Source organism: Phasianus colchicus, chromosome 5 (assembly GCF_987193195.1).
Source record: "Phasianus colchicus chromosome 5, bPhaCol1.hap1.1, whole genome shotgun sequence".
Classification (NCBI taxonomy): Eukaryota; Metazoa; Chordata; class Aves; order Galliformes; family Phasianidae; genus Phasianus; species Phasianus colchicus.
The window spans coordinates 9,549,501-9,576,506 of NC_143440.1; the positions used below are offsets into that span (position 1 = coordinate 9,549,501).

Consider the following 27,006-nt stretch of genomic DNA (forward strand, 5'->3'; position numbering starts at 1 on the left):
TCTTCCCTATTCTAAAAAGGCTGAGTCCAAACTTAAATTACTTTCAATTCAAAGTGCTGGCCATGTATTACTTATCTAACCTTTCTGCCTACTATTAAATGCAATGTATGCCACCTCTGTATCTCCCGGATAGATGATGACTAGGGAAGCAGAGTCATCTTACTGTTTTCATTTTCATTTTTTATTTAGTATTCAACAAAGTTGAAGGAAAGGGTTCTCAGCACCCAGATCTGATAGCACAGAGACAGAAATATTTGAGGTGATACTTCAGGCTTAAAATAATTTATATTTAAACCACTGTATGGTTCCATAGCATGTCTTTGTCCATTTGGTCTCACAGTCAATACTTGCTGACAAGGGCAGCAATTTTAAATAATTCTGCTTCTTACAAGTGATGCTTACAGGTATTAAATACTTAAATGAAGCTTTCTGAGAGAGATCAAGTCACATGCAGCTTTCAGCCTCTCAAAGTATCTGAAAAGAACACTGTGTATCATATAAATCATATAAATGCTTACAGCTGTCAGGGATTACTGATGTAGTGTCAGAAGCCCGTCTATTCACTTAGACTTCAGATTGTGTGCAGAAGCAAGGAAGAATCATTTACTTCATGGAAACCATTCTCAAATCCTTTTGTGAAAAAGGAGTATTAGCAGTTAATCAGATGAGCTAGAGAGCCGTCATCCTTTTTAATATGCAAATTTCTGTGGGACCATTTTAATAGTCATATACTTTCCAGGGGGAAATGGTTATTAAATCTGTCTTATAATTATGACCTACTGATCTGTACATTTCTTTTGTCTCTATGTAACATCTGTCAGTGTTAGGGGCAATGTAGAATGAACAGACTAATATAGATTACTATGCAAACCAGAGGTGCAGGAAAACTGAATTTTCCAGCAGCTTTGCTGACAAGTCATACCTCACACGTCCCCACAGAACTCTCTGATGCATATATTTCACTGAAAATTTAAAAAATGATCACCTGTGTCAAAGTTCAATGATCTCTTATAATTGTGGCTGGCAATTTACATTTTTGATAGCGAAGCTGCTGGTAAGAAGCTACAATGGGGTAATCTGTCAGCACTTCCTTCTGTATTCAGGCACAGCTGAGACTGCACAAAGGAGGGGTGGAACAGGACTGGGGTATAAGGACACAGATTTGGGTTGCTCCATGGTATGATCCCAACATATCGTTGGACACACAACCACCACTTCTTCCCTAAGCGCTTACATACAGTGCATTTTGCTCTCCAGTTTTGTCAATTGACCCTTCTCGAGCACAGTAGGAGCTTGTTAGTCTGACTTGTGTCATGCCTCTCATACTGAATATACTCATACTGAACATAAGGTTGTGCTTAATGGTAGTTTTTATTCAAAAATTTGAAGAACAAGGTAATTAAAACAAGGTAATTAAAATTTGCTCAAAATTACAGTCTAGTGATAAAGTCAAACTTCACAGATCAGGATGCATTTTGCTTTTTTCCCTCCCAGCTATGTCCAAGAAGCCATCATGTGCATGATGTCTTTATGTGTTTTATATACCTGGCCAAGGCTTTTCTCCATTTCATCAAAAGGATGTTGTTTCCATGGGATGAATTAGAAGGTCTGCTTGTAGTCCAGAGATCACTTCTGCCATCTAAAACATTCAAAGAACTGGGCTTCATGAGTGCTAATTTGAGAAAAATTTGCATTTCATTCCTAAAACAATGTTCAAGATCTCTCTCTAGTTCCTTGATCTGGCAGAAAAGTGTGAGTAATTTACACCATATGGTGAAAGAGGGACTATGGTGTAAGATGTATTATCATCTTTGTGAGTAGTGGCATTAACGCGATGGGCAAATTGAAGTGATCTAAAACTTCTATAAAGCAACAGAACATGACAGCACACAAGTATATTTTCACAACTACAGAACTATTGTTCCATGAAGCTTGTAGCTGAAGGAGCAAAGCACTATGGTAAGTATTGATATCTTAAAATTTGCCCTAGCCAAGGCAAAATTATCCAATTAGAATGGAGATGCTGAAAAATACGGAAAAGAGGAAGAAGAAAGAAAAGGCTAAGCAGTCAGCTTATTCTTTCCTAAGGCTAGTTTGTCTCCTGAAGGAAAAGAAGGCTCAAAGCCATGTATGGTGAGAGGTATGTGCTGATATTCATTTAGCTATTGAAACCGCCACTTAGGCATTTTCCTTCCTTCCTTTAATCAAGTGTTGAGTATCAGATGCTACAGCTAGAAATCTACCACATATCAGATGCTGTCTCTATCTGCTTTTCCACATTGTGCCTTATAGGTATCCAGTGTTTAACTCTGAATAGCACCAATATTACCCTTGCTTTAGCAGAAATCCCTCAGGCATTTGTGCCAGCAGTTGCCTGTGAAAAAACAGTAGTATTCTTCACAGGTTTATACAGCACTTTTCCTACTTCTCCAGGTGCTTCACTGTTACAGTAAGAAGAGTATAGAGTGGAAAACTATAAAAGGAAACACGCAAATTAAACAACAGCAACAAAGAGCTAAAAAACAGCAGATCAAGGTTAGTGATCCTGCCCCTCTACTCTGTTCTGGTGTGACCCCACCTGGAATACTGTGTCCAGATGTGGAATCCTCAGTACAGGAGAGACATGGATCTGTTAAAGCGGGTTCAGAGGAGAGCCATAAAAACGACCCATGGGATGGAGCACCTCCTCTATGAGGACAGGTTGAAAGAGCTGGGGCTTCTCAACCTGGAGTAGAAGAGAATCCAGAGAAACCTGAGAGCAGCCTTTCTATATCTAAAGGGGGGCTAAAGAAGGAAGGGGGCAGGCTCTTCAACAGGGTTTGTTGCAATAAGACAAGGGAAATGGTCCCAAACTAAAGGAGGGGAGATTTAGATTGGATATAAGGGTAGAGCTTTTTAGCCTTTATTTACATATTTATTAATGGTAAGGGTTGTGAGGCACTGGCACAGGTGCCCAGATAAGTGGTGGATGCCCCTTCCTTGAAGACACTCAAGGTCAGGCTGGATAGGGCTCTGGGCACCTGATCTAGCTGTGGGTGTGCCTGTTGCAGGGGATTTGGATCAAATGGCCTTTAAGGGTCCCTTCTGAATCAAATGATTCTATGATAAGCTATAGTCCAAGTCAAACCTTGAAGCTGAAAAAGCAAACTCAAAATTGCAGTAAACTGCAGACAAATATCCAAGTGCAAATGCAATTTCACAACTGGAATGTATAGCACTTGAGGGACTAAGTGTCCAGAATTTTCTTATCTTGTTCATGAAGCACACATTTGGGCAGGCAACAATTTCTACTTGATTCTTCTCAAGTTTCTGGACAGGACTTCTAGGCATATATCACACGTCATTGGGAGCAGCACATAGAATCATAAAATCATAGAATCACTCCTTGGGAAAGACCTTAAAGATCATTGGCTCCAACCATGACCTAACCATACTACCCTAACTCTAACAACCCTCTGCTAAATCATATCCCTGAGCACCACATCCAAACAGATTTAAAACATATTCAGTGATGGTGACTCAACCACCTCCCTGGGGAGCCTATTCCAGTGCTTAACAACCTGTTCTGTAAAGAAGTGTTTCCTGATATCCAAGCTAAGCTTACCCTGGCACAACTTTAAGGCCATTTCCCCTTGTCCTGTCACCAGTGAGAAGAGAGCAACCCCGTTCTTGCTGTAAGCACGTTTCAGATATTGGAAGAGAGCAATAAGGTCTCCCCTCGGCCTCCTCTTTCTCAGACTAAATAGCCACAATTCTTTCAGTCTCTCCTCATAGGCCATATTCTCCAAGCCCTTCACAAGCCTTGTTGGCCTTCTTTGGACCTGCTCCAGCACTTCAATGTCCTTTCTGTACTGAGGTGCTCAAAACTGACCACAGTACTTGAGGTAAGGCCTCACAAGTGTTGAGTGCAGGGGCAGAATGACTTCCTTAGACTTTCTCCATTTCTGATACAAGCCAGGTACCATTGGCCTTCTTGGCCACCTGGGCACACTACTGTCCATCAGTACACCAAGGTCTCTTTCCATCAGGCAGCTTTGCAGCCACTCCTCCCTAAGCCTGTAGGGTTGCCTGGGGTTGTTGTGACCAAAATGCAGGAGCTGATACTTGGCCCTATTGAAACTCATATAGTTTCTTACTTAACCTTGGCTCATTGATCCAGTCTATCCAGATCCCTCTGTAGTGCCCTCCTCCCCTCAGGCAGAATTTAGGCACATAGATATTAGTCTTTCAAGATAGAACTTAACACTAGCAACCTTTACTAGAACACTCACTGTAGGAATCTCAAGGAACAAACATGAATAAGGTGTTAGGAAATCACGTGTAAATGAGAGGGAGGATTTGAGAAAGGAATGTGGTTTTATGAACACAAGAACTTGAGATGTAACATTACAGATTGTGAGAGCAAAATGAATTAAGAATAGTATCTCAACTAAGATCACAAAACCAAACAAATACAAGTAAATCTAAAATTACCAAAATGCTTATTTGAAAATAAAAATCTTTACATGTATGTAAATCCAATATGCATATTTACTGATAATTTACTTACTTAATGAGATTATTATTTCCAAGGTAGTCATAGCTTTGTTATATAGATAGATTCATAATATAGAAAACAGAGCTTTCATCACTATTTGCAACAATTTTTAGAGTTCTGAAATTACCTACAATCCTACTTGTACAAAGCACCCTAAGGTACTTGGTGCCATCTGCTATTCATTGCTCTTTGTAGAACATGCACATTTAATCAGTAACTATCATTGCTTTTGAAACAATGTATTTCTGATCTGCATATAAAATACAGCCCAAATATTGTTTCCCCAACATAGCCCTAAGACCAAAAAAAGCTTTATCAGCTCTTTAGTCCTTTTAAATGTCATCAATGATTCATATTTGATCTAATAAGTCTTCTTCAGTTATTACTGCCAGTAAAGTACCCCCAGGTGCACTCTTTGGAAAATCTCCTGTACAGTTGTTGATTGTGCTCTTATTCGTCTCCTTGCATTTCCTTTCAATTCTTCCCTTGGTAGGAATACTTAGGTGGCCTAGAATATGAGTTCTTTCTAAGTTTGTGATTCATTTGTACAGTTGCTTTGGCACTAAGCACTTCCTCAATTTAAAGTTTCAAATCCACAGCGAGGCCAACAGTTGCATTAAAAGCAACCAACTGGGTGAAGAACAAATTGCACTGCACAATGCTCCTGTGCCATCAAAACATACAAAAAAGGAAGGAAAAATACAATAATGGAAGAGGAAGGAGATGTGTAAGTACATAGCACAGCTTTCTATGCCCTTTACCAAGGCCTTAAACATAGCATTTCTTGCTACAGCTGCAATCATTGAGAAAATGAAAAGAAAATGAACTCTACTCTGTAACTGAAGTCCTTATTCTCTTCTGGCCATAAAAATTGGTTGCTGAGAGCTTTCTCTGGAGTACTGATTAACCAAAAAGAATAGCAAAATGAATTGCCCTTAGTTTGCTTAGCTACACACATTAATCACAACCCCCCCCCCCCAACACATTGTATTTAGTGATGCCAAAGAAAGATGTGAACATACACAACCAAGGAATGAGGACTCCTGCTGGATATACAATGCAAATCACCTTCCTCAATTCTATGGGTGTGCAGTTTCCTCACCTTTTAATGCCAGCTCTGAGAAAGGATGGACATAACCAAGCACAGATCTGCACATCATTTACAAAGAGCCTCCATTGTAGCAACTTGCTTTTTGGTTGTGAAACTTGAAGGTCTTTCAGTGAGGACAGCAATGAGGACATACACATTCCCTGGACTGTCCTGACAACTGAAACCTATATGTGACATTGGAAGTGAGGGGAATTACTTTCCAAATCACAAAAGAAAATATCTTCATTTTTTTGCATAAATGTACACAGGCAGAGAAAAAAGAAACAGATTTCTTCAGAAATCTGGAAAATGCATCTATAAATAACTATAAAATAAACTGAAAAGATTACCCACAGTTTTAGTAAATAAACTATAAAAATTGTAACTAAAACACAGATAAAACCATATCTAGCTGTACAGTTGTAGTGTTTTCCACCTCCTGCAGCATACATCAAAATGCTACAGAGCAAATCCATGAAAGCCAACCATTTAGATATTTCCCATGATGCACAAACCCAGGTATTGCCGTATGCTGAACAACCCCATGCAATTATCACTTACTTGATTGGCAAAACCTTGTTTTTGATGCTCACAGTATTTATGACACATTCAATGTTTTGCCGTGCTACAAACACAGCCTTCCAAGCTGGCATGTTGCTATAAGAACCCTTAGTATGTGAAACCATCAATGCACTTTCAGCCAGGCCTTCTGGGCACTGAGGAATTTGGAAATGGTGTTCCAAACCTATCTGTGTGCAGTTTGCCTGAATTTATGGGCAGCCCTTACTGCTCTTTGCACATCACTGACAACAGAACAAGTTCTTATCCTTAACCCAGTCGCCAGGTGCTGCAAAAACATTCCAACCACAACCAAATCGAGGTAAACCACAAGAAAGTCATGTGCTAGAAGAAGTGGCTTCTCTAGAAAGCCCTTTTACAACAGCTTCCTATTCTTTGAGGGTAGGGTTTGAGTTTTCCATCTTTCCCTTCTCATGTACTATAAAGTGCTGCCAAAATTTCATGAAAGGGATCACCAAAAAGTCAACACACTTACAAACAAAAGGTAAAATTCACACTTATAAATGAGAAAGTGTAACCACAGTCACAGCTATAATATCTTATCCAAAGCCACACTGTCAATTTCAAGTTTATATTGTTATTATTATCAGTGCTTCATCAGTGCTTTGGCAGACAGAAAACTTAATCACAATGCAACATCACATCTGTCACATCTTCTAGATTGCTATCCCAGACATTTTGATGCTTCTTTATTTTACCCATTCAAAGCCAAGGCAAACTATGCAAGTCACTTGTCAACTATGACTGATTTTTCTTACCTGTGCAGTTAAAAAAGACACAATGAACACTGAGGAAGTAGCTCTAATGAGATTGCTGGCTACTTGATGAAAAACTGTACTGCTACCAATGCGTTGCTTGTCATCTCAGTGTCACATTCTATTGTTAAATGCTACCTTAATATCATGCATGAGAGAATGAAAAGCAAAGAATTGAGCACTTTTTCTAGGCTTGCCCTTATGTATATCTGAAATGGAACTGAACCAATATCTGCCAGTCCTTGGCATCTTGAGTCACAAGATTCACTCTATCCCCTGGGGAAGGAGTAGTAACTTAAGAGACATTACCAGAATCCACATCAATTTACTGGGCAATGGGGGCTGTCCCAGTTTCCCATTCCCACTGTCACATGCAGTAGAGCAAAAGATTTTTATCCCTCCCAAGCAGTACAGCAGAAATACAGGTAAAGATATTGCTATGGTTACCATAACAACTGCTTTTAACTGCATTTGTTTTCAAGAATACATTTTTTTTCTTCAATCAAAAAGCAACAGTATATTTATTATTGCTAAATGGATGTTTCTCAAGAGCTGAATTCTTTTAAAGCCATTACCCTTGAGCACATATTTTAGATTTACAAGAATAAAAGAGGAGTGCTTCTCATTGTTCAGTATGATAACAATTCTAATTAATCTTTCTTTCTATCTATATGTATAACATTAAGAGCTTTTCAGAAAATGAAATGTGGTTCTGCAGGGGCAGAAATAACATCCATCAGATTGTTGGTAGCACACTTCTTATACTTCACAGGTGGTCCGAGTTCATTTTTATCTTCTACACAGGTTTCAGTGATCAGTAACAGCCCACTTTAGCACTGACTAGCTCTAAGGTCAAAATGTTTTCCTTCATTTCTTTATCTACCAGATATGAAAGTGAGCAGGGGCTGAAGTTTTATTCATGTTGTCATGTAAGACTTTTCAGAGATTCATTTTTCTCAATTACTCTAACTCAAACAAGGGATTGCTCCTGCAGTAGCTGGTTTGGCCAGAAAGATTTGCTATGGAACAAAAAGGAAAATCATGTGCAGTAATGGCTGTAGACACACACTCCTTTTACTTAAGATCAGGGAGAGATGAGAAGAGAAGCAGTTTTGCTGGAAAAGGGTCTGAGAGACACACAGGTAAGAAACTGTTGTTCTCTGGATGATAACATCTGACAGGAAAACATGGAATGACAGCTTAATTTACCGCAATGCACATAATGGTTCTTTCTTAAATGTTAGAAAGGGTTCTCAGATCATCCAGCCTTGTCTTGTTTTTAACAAAGGCTTTGCCACACACAAGGTGCTGAGGAAGTAAAGTGTCATATGTACAAAGTGCATAGGAGACAAAGTCTATTTTAAGGCAACTGACAGATTTTTGCAAGGACTTGCAAAAATACAATGTTTAATTTCTGGTCTCCGAGAAAGCTAGCTAATCCAGCCTTCTGGATATTTATTATTTCATTTTAAGTACCAAAGGCAAAAGCTCTGAAATGTGCATCTAATGTAGCTTGCTTAGTAAAAAGAATATATATTTCTAATTATACTGTAGATTCTTTTTATTGCTGCATTCTGTCTACTTGTAGCACATTAGAAAACCAATAACTCCATGTCTCTTAGAAACTGCAAGCACAACAGCCAATAGCTATATTCAGAGGGCAGCTAGGTGGTTGTTTGCTTGCTTGTCTTTACAGCTCCTACTAGGAGTAACTAACATCACATTTCTGCAAATAACCATTCTGTTCTAGCAACTTGATAATTTAGGGCCAGTGCTGCTCACCTCGCTCACACAGGTACTCAGCTTCACAAACAGCACTGACAGTTTCCTTGCATGAAGTGAAAGAAAATATCATTTCAGTTCAGGGTTTTCTGTTTTTTTGGTTTTTTTTAATGTATTCTACAAACTGGTAATTTGACACAGCCTATGCATTCAAATGAATTCCACTGAGAGAAACTCACCAACAAATTGTTTAAGGGGTTGTATTAAAATCCTCTCTCTCTCTCATTAAGCAATTAGAAACTCCTGTATACAGAGAAGCATTTCCAAGTGCATTTGAAGAGAGAATAGAACAGTATGTATGAACTATTGTTTCCTACAAATTCTTTTTCCAAGTAGCCAGTCTAATACACACTGATGATCTAATGAAAGGCTCAGTGTTTTGTCTGCATTTAGTCTTCTTGCTTTCTAACGTGCACTGACTTGCCAGATTACTTATATTACTGCCATCCATATCAGAAGCACATCATAAATGCTCTTCTGTGAACTATAACCACTGAACAGCCAAAATTACCTGCTTCCAAAAATTTCTCTGTGGAAATGCATTAAGTCTGCATACCTAATTCCAGTTATTTGCTGGTAAACCTCTACAGCCTATTTTTGTAAATGATACACAAATAGTCATTTAGAGTTTTGCACAGGACTAATTGGGCAGGAACCCAGCACAGACACAGGGATTCAATCTCTAATTATGTTATATAAGACCCTGACCAAGAACATCAGCTGTTTGGTCTTAGCAATCATTTACTGTTTCAGAAGAGCTACCTTGTAATTGCTGATCATTTTGGCAAAACAGCAATTTCACAAGAGTAATAAACTTAATTTTATGTTATTTTATTATTAGGAAACATCTACACTTCCAATAGAATAAACCAAAGAAAGGGCACTTCCAGGGGGCAAAATCCAGGGAGACCTGGACAAGCTCAAAAAGTGGGCCCATGAGAACCTTGTGAGGTTTAACAAAATGAAGTGCAAGGTCTTGCACTTGGGTCAAGGCAACCCCAGATCTGAGTACAGACTGAGAGAAGAACTCATTAAGAGCAACCATATGGATGGGGGTCCTGATGGATAAAAAACTGGACATGAGCCTGCAGTGTTTTCTTGCAGCCCAGAAGACCAACAGTATTCTGAGCTGCAACAACAGAGCAATGGCAGCAGGAAGAGGGAGGTGATTGTCCCCCTCTATTCTGCCCTTGTGAGGCTTTATCTAAAGTATTGTGTCCAGCACTGTGGCCCCCAGCACAGGAAGGATGCAGAGCTGTTGGAGCAGGTCCAGAAGAGGGCCACAAAGATGACAAGGGCTGGAGCACCCCTCCTTTGAAGAGGGGCTGCAGTACCCAGGGAGAATTCATTGCAGCCTTTCAGTACTTGAAGGGAGCTTATGAACAGGAGGGAAACTGTCTTTTTACATAGTCAGATAGTGATAGGACAAAGAGGAAATGGTTTAAAAAAAGAAGAAGAAGAAGAAGATGTTAGGAAGAAATTATTTATTCTGAGGCAGTGGCACAGGCTGCCCAGAGAGGTTGCGGGTGGAGGCATTGGAGGCCAGGTTGGATGAGATCCTGGGCAACCTGATCTGGTGAGTGGCAACCATACCCATAACACGGGGTTGAAACTAAATGATCTTTAAGGTCACCTCCAACTTAAACAATTCTATGGTTCTGTGATTCGCATAACAGTGTTTCCACACTGGAGTAAAAAACTGAATATAATAAGTAAGGGAAATTAACAAATAAAGGTCCATCTGCCTAACCACTTCAGGGATAAACAAAAATTAGTGTGTTATTAAGTACATTTTCCAAATGTCTCTCAACAGGGATAGGGAACCAACCAACTTTTTTACAGAGGCTATACAGAATCACAGAATCACAGAATCACAGAATCACTAAGGTTGGAAAAGACCTATAAGATCATCCAGCCCAACCATCCACCTATCACCAATGGTTCTCGCTAAACCATATCCCTCAACACAACATCCAAACGTTCCTTGAACACCTCCAGGGAAGGGGACTCCACCACCTCCCTGGGCAGCCCATTCCAGTGCCTGACCACCTTTTCAGAGAAGTAGTATTTCCTAATATTCAGCCTGAATCTTCCCTGGCGCAGCTTGAAACCATTCCCTCCAGTCCTATCACCAGTTACACGAGAGAAGAGGCTGATCCCCAGCTCACTACAACCTCCCTTCAGGTAGTTATAGAGAGCAATAAGGTCTCCCCTGAGCCTCCTCTTCTCCAGACTGAACAATCCCAGCTCCCTCAGCTGCTCCTCATAAGGCCTGTGCTCCAGACCCCTCACCAGCTTTGTTGCCCTTCTTTGAACACGCTCCAGGGCCTCAAGTCTTTCTTGCAGTGAGGGGCCCAGAACTGTTTCACGAGTGTTTCACAACCCTCATGGTAAATGATGTTTCCTAATAACCCTGGCGCAGCTCTGTACCATTTCCACACATCCTGCCATCAACTCCCAGGTGAAGAGCCTGGCCCCTCATTCTGTTCTTCTTGCCCTTCCCTTCTCAGAGACTGCAGAGAACAGGGAGATGTAGAGCAATACTGGGGAGACAGCAGGTTGTGCTAAGCAGGGAAAACATCTCTGATGTGTTTCTCAAAGTAGAATTTTGTCTAAGAAAGTAAAAATTCACACTGAGGAAAGGTCTCCTCTTAGTGATACTTCTACTAATTTGCTCCCTTTTTAAAGACTCCCAGTGTTTTGGACACTTCTGAGGCATTTTTGAAAAACTGACTTTAGTGTTTGATGATCATCCTATTTAGCTTTAATCATGGTACAAAGCCAATCAGCATTTATATGGCTACTGTGTCATGCATATGGTGCATGGTAAGTGAGTAATTAAGAAATCCTTTTTACTTCCCGTTCAAATAAGATGTTTGGCTTGGTTTTCTTATCTGATCATTTTGAAACAATGGAACTAGGACATTTGATGTTGTACAAGGGCTGCTTTGAAATGAATCCCCCCTGTTTTATTATGTTGACCCACAACATCAGAGTTGGATGTTGGTGGTATGGCAAGCAGAGGTTGAGCCTTCCCACCAATGCTCCATTATGTGTTGTTGTCGTGTGACAGATAGCAGTAGAGGGGCAGTCTGGCAAAATGGCATCTGACATGGAAATGTATATGAAGCAAAGGTGTGTCATTTGCAGCCTGGAAGGCCAACTGTGTTCTGGGCTGCATTAAGAAAATGGTGACCAGCAGGGAGAGGGAGGTGACCATCCCCCTCTTGTGGGGGACCTTGTGAGGCCCCATCTGCAGCACTGCATCCAGGCCTGGGGCCCCCACTACAGGAAGGATGTGGAGATCTTGGAATGGGTCCAGAGGAGGGCCGCTAAGATGATCAGAGAGCTGGAGCACCTCTCCTATGAGGAAAGGTTGAGGGAACCGGGCTTGTTTGGCTTGGAGAAGAGAAGGCTCCAGGGAGACCTCATTATGGCCTTCCAGTACGTGAAGGGAGCATATAAACAGGAGGGGGAATGGCTGTTTACAAGGGTGGATAATGATAGGACAAGGGGGAATAGTTTTAAACTGAGACGAGGAGGTTTAGGTTAGATATTAGGAAGTTTTTCACACAGAGGGTGGTGAGGCACTGGAACAGGTTGTCCAAGGAGGCTGTGGATGCCCCATCCCCGCAGGCATTCAAGGCCAGGCTGGATGTGGCTCTGGGCAGCCTGGTCTGCTGGTTGGTGACCCTGCACACAGCAGGGGGATCGAAACTCGACGATCATTGTGGTCCTTTTCAACCCAGGCCATTCTATGATTCAATTCCTCCATGTGGAAAAAATGGCACACACTGCCATTCATCAACTCTTCCCGAATGTTTCTGGAGATCAGTGAATTTGTGCACAGTGAGACAGTGGGTGTACGTTTCACCAACACCATCACAGCAGCTGTGAAACAGAAGGTCACTTCTGCTGGTGCAGACTTATAAACACAGCAGGCTGTTGTTCATTACTGGCAAAGATGCATAGCTAACAGTGGTGACTATGTTGAAAAATATCACTTTGTAGTTGGGAATTTATTCTGTCAAATACTGTTATTTTTCTCTTTGAATCTGTTGTATCTTACACAGAAATAAATAAGAGGCATTACTTTCAGAGTGACCTTACTAGTTTCTTTTCTGCATAGCGGGCACACGTCACATAAAAATTACTTGAAGAATAAATGTCACATCTAAAGCCAGTGTGGCTCATATACCCAGCACATTTCCTGTTCTCTCGAAGAAAAGCTTCAGTGCATAGCATATAATTAAGTCAATAAAGCAGTCAGTGCTTAGAATAGGAAGCATCTCTGTCACTCAAGATGAAGCACGGGTTGGGATGTTTTCAAGAACTCTCATAAGCTGAATAACATGCCCCTCACATCTGAGAACTTCAAAACTCTAAGCAGCTTAAAAGCCTTTGAGTACATTATTCGTCTTTCTATTTGGCAGAGAAGTTAAGTGGCTTCCCCAGCTCCCATACTACAGTAAATGACAGCACCAATAGTCAGGGGAAAAATTTTATAGAGAGAAATGGCTGCTAAGTGTCCAACTGCCATTTGTGCATCCGAGTATCTTCTCCATTAATACTCATCACCTAGTTATAGCAGTGCTTTAAAGTGCTGCCTAAATAATTTATTAGCCATTATAATATCCTCATGAAATAGTTAACTAATTTATCTGTGCTATACAATGATCAAAATGGGGCATAGAGAAGATAAGTACTTTATACAGACCATTCAGCAATATACGAACTAATCTTGAGTAAAAAGTGAGTAGATTATGACTTTTCAGATGTACTTTCCCTCTATATCATTATAATGACCTTACTATGATATTTTAATATTCCTTCCAAATATATAGATGCTGTTCTGTCACAATTAACTAGAAGCTTAAATAAAAATAATTCGTTTAACTATTGAAATAACTGCACGCCATATTACAAATATAGAAATATAAATAAAATTATACTGTGCTACTATAAGAGAGATGAGCTTATCTAAATAAAAGAAGCAGAATGGAATGACTTTATAATGCACTAGTAACAGGAATTAGAATCAGAAATGAATATAGCACTAAAATTTGGCAATTCCTTCTTGACAATATAGAAATATTTAAAAGAAAAAATGCACAGTACCCAGAACTTATAAGTGACTTTGAAAATAATCTCTCCCTCCTCCCCCCCCCAAAAAAAAAGCTCCTTACTCCTATTAAATCCAGCTACAATTTTATACCAAAATTATTGCTGGGTGGGGATTGGACTGGGGAAGAAAGAAGTAAGAAAGACATGAAGTTACATGGTTATCTATTTCTTCTATGGAATTTCTGATTTTTTTCCCCTCCTAGGGCTAACACTATAGATTAAAGCTGTTGTGATTACACAGGAAGTATGGAAACTTGCCCTGTATTTTTATTATAGAAAACCAGAATTCTGTGATGCCCATGCACTCATCTGGTGCATTTGCTGCATTATAAGCCTATACTGCTTTGGCTCTGAGTATCTGCATATAACAGTACAGCCCTGTTGTGAAAGGGCTGCCAGTGGCATTTAAACAAGAAATCCAGAACTTGACAGTTCTGGAAACTTTGAAGGATTGCAATAGTGTGTTATTGATTGAATTGCCCCCTCTAAGGGAGCTCCATCTGTGGAGAAAGGCGTCTAATATGCATTGTTGTAACAGCACATGCAGAATGGCCACTATTAATAAACACACACTATATAAATATAAACACACTATAGATAAATATATATAAATATATATGTGTGTGTTCATCATCTTTACTCTGAAGAATTTACAATTTAAAAGATAGGTAAGCAGGAAGGGAAACCAGATGAATAAAGAATAAAGGGTGCTGGCTGGTGCAGACTGTGTCAGGTATGTTCATTGCAGGCAGGTGGGCAATGAAATGGAAACAGAAGAGAGTTTACAGCGAGGATTATAAGACAGAAAGGGCATCTGAACCTTTGGGAAGATGTTTCAGGTTTGAAAGGAAACAATAGTGACCATAGTAGCTTGTCAAAACCTGCATCAAAAAGAAAACAGTAGTAGTTCATGCAAGCAAGAATAGAAGAGAAAAAGCTGACAGCACCTACCTGACAGTCTACAAGTGTTTGTAATGCATAAACATTTATTCTGAAACATAGGGTCATACTGAAAGACACTATCTAGCATTAAGTTTGTATAAGCAATTCAGGTATCTGCATGATAATAAGGAAATGCTGGGGCTCAGAGCAAGCCCTTTGAAGAAAAGGTAATTCATATCAGCCTAAATAGAATGACAGAACATAGGATGAAGTGAAAGAGAACTTAATTTAAGCTCTCCGGTGTCTAAGAAGCTTAGGAAAATGAGAGGGCAATAAAAAACTGCAGGACAGGGGAAGAAAAATTCATCAGTTTCATACTGTTGTTTGATTTTAAAGAGTAACCGATGAAATGCTGCAGATTCAAATAAAATAATTAAATAAATAAAGAACAGATTCCAAACTTCCCCTGGTTCAAGTTGTTTCGTGTAGCAAATCTCAAACTTGCCCTAAGACTACATCAAGTCCATATTTCTGGCTTCAGTTCACCTAGCTGCATGTGCGTTGAGCTCACAAGTCAACTACAGATTAGAAAAATGCTGGTCAAGAAAGCTAGAGGTAAGTGAAGAGAACAGAAAACGATGGAGTAACTACAGAACACATGCATAATTTGTCCCAAAGAACAAGTGAGGCAGAAGGAAAAAGGTGAGCAATCAGCCACAGCAAGCACTGAAAGCAGAGAACAGAAGATACAACCTAAGGGAAGAAAAACAGGGTTCAGAGAGAGAGGATGGCTGTCCTGGTATATGAAACATGCATATCATGAACAACACAAAAAAAATGTTCATTAAAACACAACTAACTGGAGAATACAGAGCAAACTCTAGTTTATACAACTGTTTAGATCTGTGACCTGATAATTTCATGCTGCCCAAGTAAAATGAAATACCTGATTATTTATTTGGCTATATAGTGTTACTGACACACAGAGTTGTTGTAGGATTGATAGGAATAAGAAAACAGCAAAAGCACAACCAGGTTTGCCATGGTCCACTCATCCTTATTTTCCTATACACATATTAAGTTCAATAACAACAATGAAAAAACAACCAAAACCCACAAACATACAGAAACTGAAAACCTTGTCTCAAATGTTCAGCTTCATTCTGTCACGATGGCAGTTGTTAGTTATCATCCCAAATACGAAAGCAACTCAGATTTCAGTTATAAACTAAGGAATAGAACATTCTGAGACACAAATGTAGCATGGCAAAATACAATGTCTTGAGCACTGTCAAATGTCTGCTGAGTAAAAATAAATAAATAAAAAATCCCCACTAGCTTTATCCTTAAACCATACAACGTCCTAATGACTTGAATGAGAACTAATACAGGGAACATAGCAATTTTTTTCCAGCAGACTTTTTTTTCTCCTGGTTGCTTCAAAAAAACTTTGGCTAAAGTGCACAGTCCAACCTCTGTAATAAAAACCTCTTTTCATACATTTTAATTTTCATAAGCTGAGCTTTGAATTCCAGCACTTCTAATTGGAAAATACAGGATCAGTTTCAGTATCTTCTGTTCATGTTTTCTGCTGTTGCCAACCCCAGGAAGTTGGAGAAGCAAATTCTAAAGTACCACACGTTCTCACTTGTTATAGCATTCACACAGAACAGTCACACAGAACAGCTGCAAGACAGGAATTCCATGCTAAAATTATATGGTCACTCCACTACCTTAAAATTCTTTCAGAAAAACTCTTCCAAGTCCTTCAGCACTTGGAATGGAATCCAGAAAAAGATGGAAGGGGAAGTACAAGCAGAAAATTCAGTCATTTCGTAGCCTGGTCTGACATAGGCAAGAATGTTAACAGATATTTTGTCAACACATTACATTGATACACCCCACTATAACAAAACCCTAGAACATGCCTAATGTGCCTATTACTGTGCCATTGTTATTGCAGCATTACGGCTTTCAGCTTATGCCAAGAGTAGGAGAAAGTATCTTGCTAAAAATTTCTGCCAAAGCTTACATGTGACCTTAAGCAAGGTAAAGGGCTTATCTTCCTTTCAACTCCTGGGTCTTAAATACAGAGATTAAAAGGGCTTCCCTCAGGCCGTTTGAAAATTATTTCATCAAAGTTCGTATAGGGTTGGCGCATGATCGATCACCACTGTCTTGAATGCCTTCAGGGATTACAGGGATTTCTCCACAAGAAAATACAAGTTTGCTGACTAATTAACATTTTCTACTTAAAGGATTTTTAATAGATCCATAATACCACAAAAGAGCCCTAAATTTCAGTATAAGCTTTACCTTTAGCACTTAATTCTGGCTAGTACCTGCAGAGGAACATAAATAAAGCAAGGACAGAAAAAACTTAGAGAATTTACTTTGTCTGATTTTTTGTTCATTGATATGTCATACTTATGGTCTCCCTATGGAATTAATGTGGTCTTCTGCTCTAATGTGCCACCTCCAAAATAGCATGATTCTAGTTACCTCCAATACTGCCCTCTTCAAAGTATTCTTTTTATGTGCAGAAATACACATCTTCCCTACCTTCAAAGAATCATCACAATCAGTTCTTGTCAGCCTGACTGCATATTCAAACCCACATTAGTCTGTCTGGATTTACAAAGATTATTTTTTTTTTCCCCAGAGAAATAATTGATGCTTGCTGCCTTCCACTGTAAAACGAAATGGGAATCTCATTCATAATTAGAACTATTGATCTTTGAACTGCGGTTTTTCACAACTTCCCAGACTTAGAAGATAGACCAAGTTTTTTTTCCTCTCTCAAAGAATTTTACCTTTGTCACTCACTACGTTTCTAACTAGGACTAGTATCAAGAGCACAGACATAATGAAAACCTGTAAAGCATTACAGTTCTCCAGAGAAAGAAGAACTTATTACTTATGGATGTGACATGAAAGAATTGTCTTGTTTTACTCTAAAATTGCTCATAAACAACTTCACACAGCACTTAAACATCCCGTTACCCCTAACCTCTTCATGCTGCCAGATTGCCTCAATCTTCTGTAAGGATAGCTATAAGCATCTAGGAAAAGCAGAATATAATCCTAGGTATTTCCAGAGGCTTGCTATGCCAAACAAGCAAACAAACAAAATGAAACATGGAGTAGTCCATCCAAAGATCTACCAGCTGCAAGAGGTTAAGTAAACACTAAGGAGCACAAAACATGAAGAGAAACTTAGAAACCAAACTGAATTCTTACTCCCCAGCTTACATATAGGTGTTCAAGAGCAGCTATTATCTTGTCAGCTGAGCACAGATGAATATTCTAACCCTGCAGTCTTCTGTCTGGTTGTAAAGGAAGCAAGTCTACAGCTCAGACCTACAGATGTTGCCAGAATAGAACCTTGCTCAGCAAATTCAGTGTGTTGCACAGTGCCCTAACAAACAAAGCTGTCCCTCTAGAACAGTTCTGCAAAAAGGATTTCCAAAATAAAGGAACAAAAGCAGGAGACCGTTGCTAATTGTTCTCTACTGTCATCTAAACAACAGTTTCATATTTGTAGTCCAGATTCTTTGAGGACATAAACCAAGGACAAATAAACATTCCATGCAAAATAAATACATAAAAACTTGAAATAATAATCATTATAAAATAAAAAGATGTCATGAAAGTTGAGAAATGGAGCACTTAAGCCCCGGAAAAATTATTACTATTAATATGTCCAATGAATACATCAAGTATGTCACAGTATAGAAAGATTTATACATTTTAAGGAAAGAAGAGTTGATCTAAAAAATAATAAATGGCACAAATAGATCTTATCTACTTTACATTAATGCTAAAAAAGAGTGTTCATGTTAATAAGGATATTGCCAATATCTCACCTGAAGTTGAAATATGGACTGGGAACCAAAACTGCATGTTCAGAGCTATCTAGGGAATCGTGATGCTATAAATGCCAGCTGCCAGGTTATGAGTAAAGAAGAATTAAACAACTCAAATTTCACTCAAGTGTTCTAAGCTAGAATTTTTGTTCAAATTTTATTTGTCAGCAAATCTTTTGTTTTGTTTTTTTTTTGTTTTTAACCTGAACTTACTGCCCTGGAGTTGTGATGTTGTTAGTGAATCCAAAACACCATATTAGTTTACTAGTGCAAAACACAAACTGAAGTAACAAGTTGGTGAAGTGGTGCATTCTCATTTTGTGTATCAATGAAGATCCCAGTGAAATCCATGGAATCATTTACAATATATGGCATGTTTATAAACTTGATTTTATTTCACATCACTGAATAGTCTTGCAACACAAAGCAAGTGGGAGCATGATGTCTGTCCTACCATGCCTATGTTTGGCTAGGGTTTCAAGCATAATAATTTATCTAAGAGTGCATTTATTTATAACACTAAGGAAGATGTGGATTATTATAGCCAGTGAACATCTCTAGAATTTCAGAAGTAATCAAGAAACAAAGGGAGCAACGTACACCTGTTTACAGGATTATTCATCTGAGCACAAAAGCAAGGCTTTTACACTCTGTATCTGTATTGGATCTCCACCAGTTTTGCTTGTTATCAGTTAAGGAGATGCAGGTTTGCTTCACTGCCCTAAAATTCATCCTAATTACCACTTCTTGGGAAAGCCTCACTTGTCACACAGCATTTTTACATGCTGTGGAATAGAGATGCTGTAGAACTCTGTGTGCGTATTTGAGTTCAGAGGCAGTCATTTGAATGTTCTGGAGTTGAGAAAACTGATGCAAAGGATAAAAGCTAAGTGTCAGTTCCAGTGTTCCCATAGCAATCAGCTCAAAAACACTTCAATTTGAGCCAACTGCAGAAAATCATTCTTCAAAGCTAGTTCCACCATTTATAGCTGTGAACTTGGAGTGAAATCACCCGGCACTTTTATCTGCTTTAAACACAAGTATTGGTGATTGATTTCTTTTAAGTTTCAGATAGGAAAGGTTTGGGCATTACAAATCCACAAGAAACTCATCAGCATTAGTAGTTTTTTGAAAATTATTCTTCTCATGGAGAAAAATAATCTGACCTCTTTTCCCTTGAGATGCACTGATGATAATAGTACTATGCAGAATACAGCTCTGTAGCATGAAATTGCAAACTTTCACTTCAGAGTTTGAGTATCAAAATGTACTGTTTGGGTAACTTTGGTAATGAGAAAAAAAGCATTAAATGTGGGATAATACAAACCTAATTAAATCGAATGCCTAAATGAAAAACAAACCTCATTATAAAACAATAGCAACTCGACTCAGGGAGAAAGCATTATAGATTACCTTGGTATTATAGGTTCCTTGTATTTGGGAAGTTACTGGCAACATGACAAACACTGATATAAACAAGCTACAAGCTTCAAATTTTGAACTTCAGCATCAGAGCCAGTCTGAGTAGGATCAGGCACCATGAAAGCTGAGGATGATTTCTGAATACCTAACATATCCAAATTCCTTTCAGCATATTCAAAACCCTGGACTACTGACAGTTAAAAATCCATGGTTTAATCAAAGGAAAGCATCACACCTCTTTCCTGATATGGCATACAATCTTCCTAGTTCCTCAGCTATTGTTAAGATGGCATCAATTAGTCCAGTCCATGACAGGACACCTTAATTTCAAATAGAGTAAACGAGGATTTTGCACACATATGATCATAAGAATGTGGTTATTAATCGTTTTTTCTTTATTTTTTATCTAAAGAATCAAGTATAGTGTTATAAAGTAATTTGAGAGGATACATCAACAACAGTGGTATTTCGTGTAAAGTATTAACAGATTTGGGGTTTTTTGTTTGTTTGTTTGTGTTTTAGTTCTTCTCCTAATAGTGAGCAATATAAAAGATGCAAATATGACAACCTTGAAGTTCACTCAGAATTCACTATATGCAAAAAATATTCAGCAGAGTAGTTACTGCTGCTCCATAAACAGAGGGCATCTCCTCTCTCCATCTTCAAAAGCTCTTCCAGGGAACCTTCACTAAAAATTGCCAATTTAGATAGTAGTCACTCACAATCAAGTAGAAAGTTGTGAATATATCGGCGTGCAAGATATATTTAAGACCATAAACCAGCATAACTCACGGACAGTTACATGATACATTCAAGCAGGCATACACTAAGTACAAGCATTACCTAACCTTAAAACATTAGTTGATCATCTTTTATGCAGACAAAAATCAGGGTTAGGGACTTCATCCATGAAGCTCCACATAGTGATTGAATTGAGCTGGTTCCAGGGCATTACAGAAACATTTATAATTAAATGAGCCATAAAATTGTAGGTTTTACTCATTAGCATGTTCACATGACAGATGACTGTATGTGCACAGTAGTGTAACAGAAAGTCTCTTTTCTGACTATACATTAAGATAATATTTGGTTATGGAACAAGTGTTTCCAGCCTATGTAAAACAGAAAATATTTATTCCACTCTGATATCAGAGAATCATATCGTGATACAGATTCAGGGAAGAAAATACAGAATGATTAGATTCAGTAAAGAGAGAAACCAGTGATAATGCCATTCACATTCACAAGTTAACTAAATCATGATTCCGGTTTAAAATATTATACAAAAAATATTCACTTCTATAAATTTCCTGTCTTCTATGTTGTCAGATGATATTTTCCAAAATACTTTTTATATCTAGTAATTTTTTAAAAAATTAAAAAAAATATATAAATAAAACAACAGTCTCATGAAAGTTTGTGACTTCAGAGATGAAACTAAAACAAAACTCTTATCACAGGAAGTTCTGGCATTTGAAGCAGGAAGGAAAACCTACAGATGAAAAGCACTTCAGGCTTCTGTTTGCTCTCTCCATACTTTAGCAACAACTGCTAACATTCAAAGGCAATAAAAGACAGCTTGGAAAGAAACAGTTGCTACCTAGCAGGTGAGTTGGACCAAAGGTCCCATTCAATCCATCTTAACAATTCGGTGATATCCTTCTTAAAATCCAGGTTTCTGTTAAGACTTACTCAATACTAAAGTTTAAAGCAATTAATGCTAAACTGAGCTTCAGTTATGTTAAATAAAAAAGGATAGCAGTCAATAAACAGAGCCTGCAAAGATATAACTTGTAAATAAAATACGAGAACTGGTCCAGAGTTAATGCCTCCTATTTCATTATGTTGGCCCATGACATCAGAGGCAGATGGTGGTGGTATGGCAGTAGGGCTGAACCTCCCCACCAATATCCCATTACGTGTTGTTGCTGTGTGACAGATGGCAGCAGAGGGGCACTCTGACAAAATGGTGCCTGACATGGAAGTGTGGATGTAGCAAAGGTGTGTCACTGAATTCCTCCACGTGGAAAAATAATGGCTCCCACTGACTTTCATCAACTCTTCCTGAATGTTTCTGGAGACCAAACAGCAGATGTGAGCACAGTGAAACAGTGGGTGGTGCATTTCAGTAGTGGCAACAGCAGGTCGCCTCTGCTGGTGCAGATTTTTATCAGCACGGCATACAGGCTCTTATTCACTGCTGGCAAAAATGCACAGCTAATGGCAGTGGCTACGTTGAAAAACTGTTTTGTTGCTGAGAATTTGTTCTATCAAATAGTGTTATTGTACTCTTTGAATCTGTTGCAGTTTCCATGGAAATAAATAGGAAGTACTGCTTTCCGAGTGATCTATGTATTTATAAGGAGGGAAGAGACTCTCTATCAGGGGATAGAGTGACAGAACAAGGGGTAACAGTTTTAACTAAAAAAAAGGGTAGGGTTAGATTAGACACAGAAGAAATTCTTCCCTGTGAGGGTGATGAGGCTCTGGCACAGCTGCTCAGGGAAGCTGCAGATGACCCATCCCTTCAGGCATTCAAGGCAAGGTTGGATGAGGCCCTGGGTAGCCTGAACTTGCAGCAGATGGGTTGGAATGGGGTGATTTTTAAAGGTATCTTCCAACTCCAATCATTCCACGATTCTGTAGCAAAGCCAAAAAAACCAGAATTACAGAATTACAGAATGGCCAAGGTTGGAAGGGACCTCAAGGATCATGAATCTCCAACCCCCCTGCCACACGCAGGGCCACCAACCTTCCCACCCAATGCTAGACCAGGCTGCCCAGAGCCCCATCCAATATGGTCTTGAACACCTCCAGGGACGGGGCATCCACAACCTCTCTGGGCAGCTGTTCCAGCACCTCACCACTCTCTCTGTAAAGAATTTCCCCCTGACGTCCAACCTAAATCTCCCTTCCCTCAGCTTAAAACCATTTCCCCTTGTCCTGCTGTCACTCACCCTTTCAAAGAGTTGATTCCCCTCCTGTTTGTAGGCCACCTACTTATCCAGAACATTCTGAAGAAACCAGCATTAATTTTCATTAGACTGTATGAATATATATCATCATGATGTGTTTACATTATATATATTTTCCCCGTAAGTTTTGAAATGGGATGGGGAAAAAAAGGTATGAAATGCATTTTATCCTAAATTTGCTTATGTAAAGTAACAAAACATAAAGGGCTTTTTACTGAATTTTTTGTCACTGGCATCCTTAAAGTTTGTTCTAAAAATTTTACAATAATGTAGCTTGTTTCTATTTATTCTTCAGCCTGACCTTCCTAAAATGACCAAGGCTGATATTGTGATTAATGAGCCAATTATTTTCATCTAATACATGAAACAAAACAAATAGCCTATTCCCCTTCCATCAACTCCTTTAAAAATTAGTATCCCTCCAACATTTTCTTCTTTTTCAAAGCTTATGATGGATTTCTTATACAATTCATCCACTAAATTATTAGGATCTGAAGAGGGAAGGCTAAAAATACAGGATTTTACTTGCCTTTGGCTTTAAAATAAGGTGTAAATAGAGCTCTTCTTTTCTTAGCAAGAAACACTAACAGGAGTAAAAAAAAAAAGCTCTAAGTCACCAAGATATAAGCTGTTGTTTAAAGAAGGAAGGAAAATTGGAAATAAAAAAAAGAAAACTGTGGGAAAAGATTTCTTTATTCAAGGAGCACTGAAGTTAAGCAAATAAAAATGCTGCAGTAGCATCAGGGGAAATGCATTATTCTATTATACTCAAGGGAGAAGATGTAAAATAAGTAGCACTGACATCACGTGGACAATAACTCCCAAACTATCGATCTTGAGAATCTCCTGCACCCTTGAACAGCTGCATGCCAGTTCTTCCTTCATCATTCAGCAATGAACCCTTTGGCATCCAATTTGATCTGCAGAAAGGGTAGCTTTTAGAGCAGAAAGAGCTAGCAATTAGCATTTGCCAGTATCTCTTGCAAAAGAGCTACGTTCCTTTGCAACTTTTGATGCGTACAGGTAGACAGCCAGAACTAAGTCTACCTGTGAGAAGAAATTTGATTTGCACAGTAAATGCACTGCTTCTCTTTAGTATTTCATAGAATCATAGAATCACTGAGGTTGGAAAAGAACTTCAAGATCATCCAGTCTAACTGTCCAACTATCACCAATATTTCCCACTAAACCATATCCCCTCAGTACAACATCTAAATGTTTCCTGAACATCTCCAGGGTCAATGACTCCACCACCTCTCTGGACAGCCCATTCCAGTGCCTCTCTCAGAGAAGTATTTCCATTTGCTTTGTTATCACTACGATTTTCTTTCAGGGAACTTTTGAAACGAGAGAGAAGCAACCTTTATGAAGCTAAGAAAACAATAGTGCACGACTGCGTGATCATCAGGAAAATTGCTCATTATGCTTTGTGCATTACAGTGCACTAAGTTCTCTACAAAAAAGAAAACAACAACCAAATGACAACCAAGCAACCAAAATCCCATGAAGTAATGAAGATAAAAGCCTAGAATTCTACCCTGAAGTACTTGATTTGAGGATCTTATTTCTGTACTTCTGTGGCGCCTCTTCCACTGGATGATTTCCTCTACAGAATACAATGACCTAATTTTCAATAAACTAGTCAGCCTGACAATTACCAGTTTGAATTACCTGGTTTTGGCTGGATTAGAATTATTTTCTTCACTGTAGGTAATCTGATGCTTCATTTTAGATTTTTTGGGAAAATAGTGATGAGAACACATCAGTGTTTCAGTTGTTGCAGAGCAGTGCTTGCACAAAGCCAAGGATTTTTCTGCTTCTCATGCTGCCCTGCCACAAGGAGTTGAGTGTGCATAAGGAGCTATGAAGGGTACAGCCAAAACAGCTGACCCAAACTGGCTTGAGGGGTATCCCATGCCACGTGGCATCATACTAAAAAATAAAAGCTGATGCTAAAGAAGGAGGAAGGGGCTATGACAATTGGTCTTCCCAAGAATCTGTTATGATGGAGCCTTGTTTTCCTGTAAATAGCAACATCTGCCTGCTAATGGGAAAAAGTGAATAAGTTCTTTATTTTGTTTTCCTTGCACTCATATTTTTTGCTTTATACACTAAGTTCTCTTTATCTCAACACACAGGTTGTCTCACTTTTACCTGATTCTCTCTCCACCCTGCCTGGGGAGAGCAAGCAAGCAGCTATGTGAAGCTGTGTGACAGAGTTAGAACAACAACACAAAAACAAAACTCTGCATCACAAACAGAGGAAATAACTTGCCCAACATCATTCATCAAGTCTCACAGAGAACAAAAGCAGACTCCATCTGACCTGCAGACAGTCACAAACGCTCCTCTCCTCCTGATTTTTGATTAGTTCAAATGACAAATAATCTATCTGTGAAGTTAGTGCTGTTGTTCATGATATGGTGCAGATGGGAAATCACTGCTCCATGTGGCTTGCTATAGTGGATGCAAAATACTCAAAGGTACCAACTTTAGAGTTCCAATTTATAAATACCTTTGAATACAAAGGAAAACCCACTGCTATCAGAATCCAACAAATAATTCATCCCTGCACAGAGCTGCAGGTTTCCTGAGTAGTAATTTTAAATATTCATTGCCTTTCTGAGAGCACCTAAACCATGCATTAAGTGGAGGGTATAAATGCATGTCACAGCAGAGAAGACAATCTCTTCCAGCTCTAAATGGAGAATTACATAGGAGGGGGAGGGGGAAAATGAACAACAAATGCACACACACAAAAAAATAAAAACAACAAAAAAACCACAGCACAAAGAAATCACCACACCACCAGAAATATTTCTATTTCCTAAACACAGATCCTACAGAGTGCAAAACATTATAAGGCTTTCCATTGATAATTTCATCTTGGATTGTGTATCACACTATGCAATGCAAAGAAAACGTTTGTGAAATAATGCATTTTTGGAAGAAATTACATCTTACAGGACAGCTTTTATCGCTGACAGATAAAACTCATCTGTCTTTGTTTACTCATAGCACTTGAATGCAGACTGTCATCCTCAGATTATGATTTCATACTAGTGGCTACACAAATCCTAAGCAAAGCTTCATAATGCCATTTGAGGAATTCTGTTGATGAACAGTTTTCCCTATCAATTAATAATTAAGACATTCTATGCTCTAGAGGTCAGCCTGTTTTATTAATGTTTGCATTTGTCATTGTAACAGCCATACTTCTGTATTAAAAACTTCAGATGTACAAATATTTTACAGAGACAGAAGTTGATAATGAATGTTAAAAATACATATGGTGATAGGAGCGGTGCTAGGACATTCAAGTATCTCCAGTGCTGTATATACAACAGACAAGAACTTTCTAAACAATGCTAGTAATATCAAGGAAAACAACAACAAATCTTTTGAAGTAGATATATATATTTTTAAATCTACAAAGTAACTCTCTTATTCTTTCTGATGAAGTGCAAAATAGTATAGTTAATTTCAATAAGTCATGTACATTCTGCAGGAGACAGATGAACTTTTAGAACCTCATATAGAAATTAACAGAAAACACAAAGGAAAGCTATAATTCATCCTAACGATAAATTTTTGCTCTAAATTAACACTAAGTTTTTAAGAACTCTGGAGAAAACTGGCCTTCAGCAACCACTATTCACTACCTAAAGAGTGGGTAAGTTTATGCACCATTTTAAATATCTCTAGAAGTCTGACAAATGATCTGCAGTTTGAGGAAGCCTTTTGTTCAGTGGCTCTCTCTTGAGGCATGCAACATTAAGGCTTTGAAACTGTGTGAATCTCTGAGCTTAATGACAAATGGGAAAACCTATGCTGATGACAAGGACAGAATTTTAACACACGGTATCATTACAGAGGGAAGGTGAAATAAAAGAAAAATGTTCAAGTCTGAGCTACATTAAAAGAATGATGTACTCAACAGACGTGACGGTTCAACTAATTACAAGAGGACATCATAAGTTTGACTGATTCAGAT

General features: G+C 38.7%; 1 long non-coding RNA gene across 3 annotated transcripts in view; it reads right to left on the minus strand.

Moving 5' to 3' along the window:
- LOC116242864 (uncharacterized) overlaps window positions 1-27,006 on the minus strand; it is a 71,529-nt gene that overhangs the window by 17,648 nt on the left and 26,875 nt on the right. For 2 of the 3 annotated variants that reach the window (XR_004169832.2, XR_016466677.1), the window contains exon 1: window positions 6,189-6,449. The exons of the other annotated variant lie outside the window; for it this stretch is intronic. This is a non-coding gene — a long non-coding RNA (uncharacterized LOC116242864). Of the gene's footprint in view, window positions 1-6,188; window positions 6,450-27,006 lie in introns of those variants that run through there. 3 annotated transcript variants of the gene reach the window in all.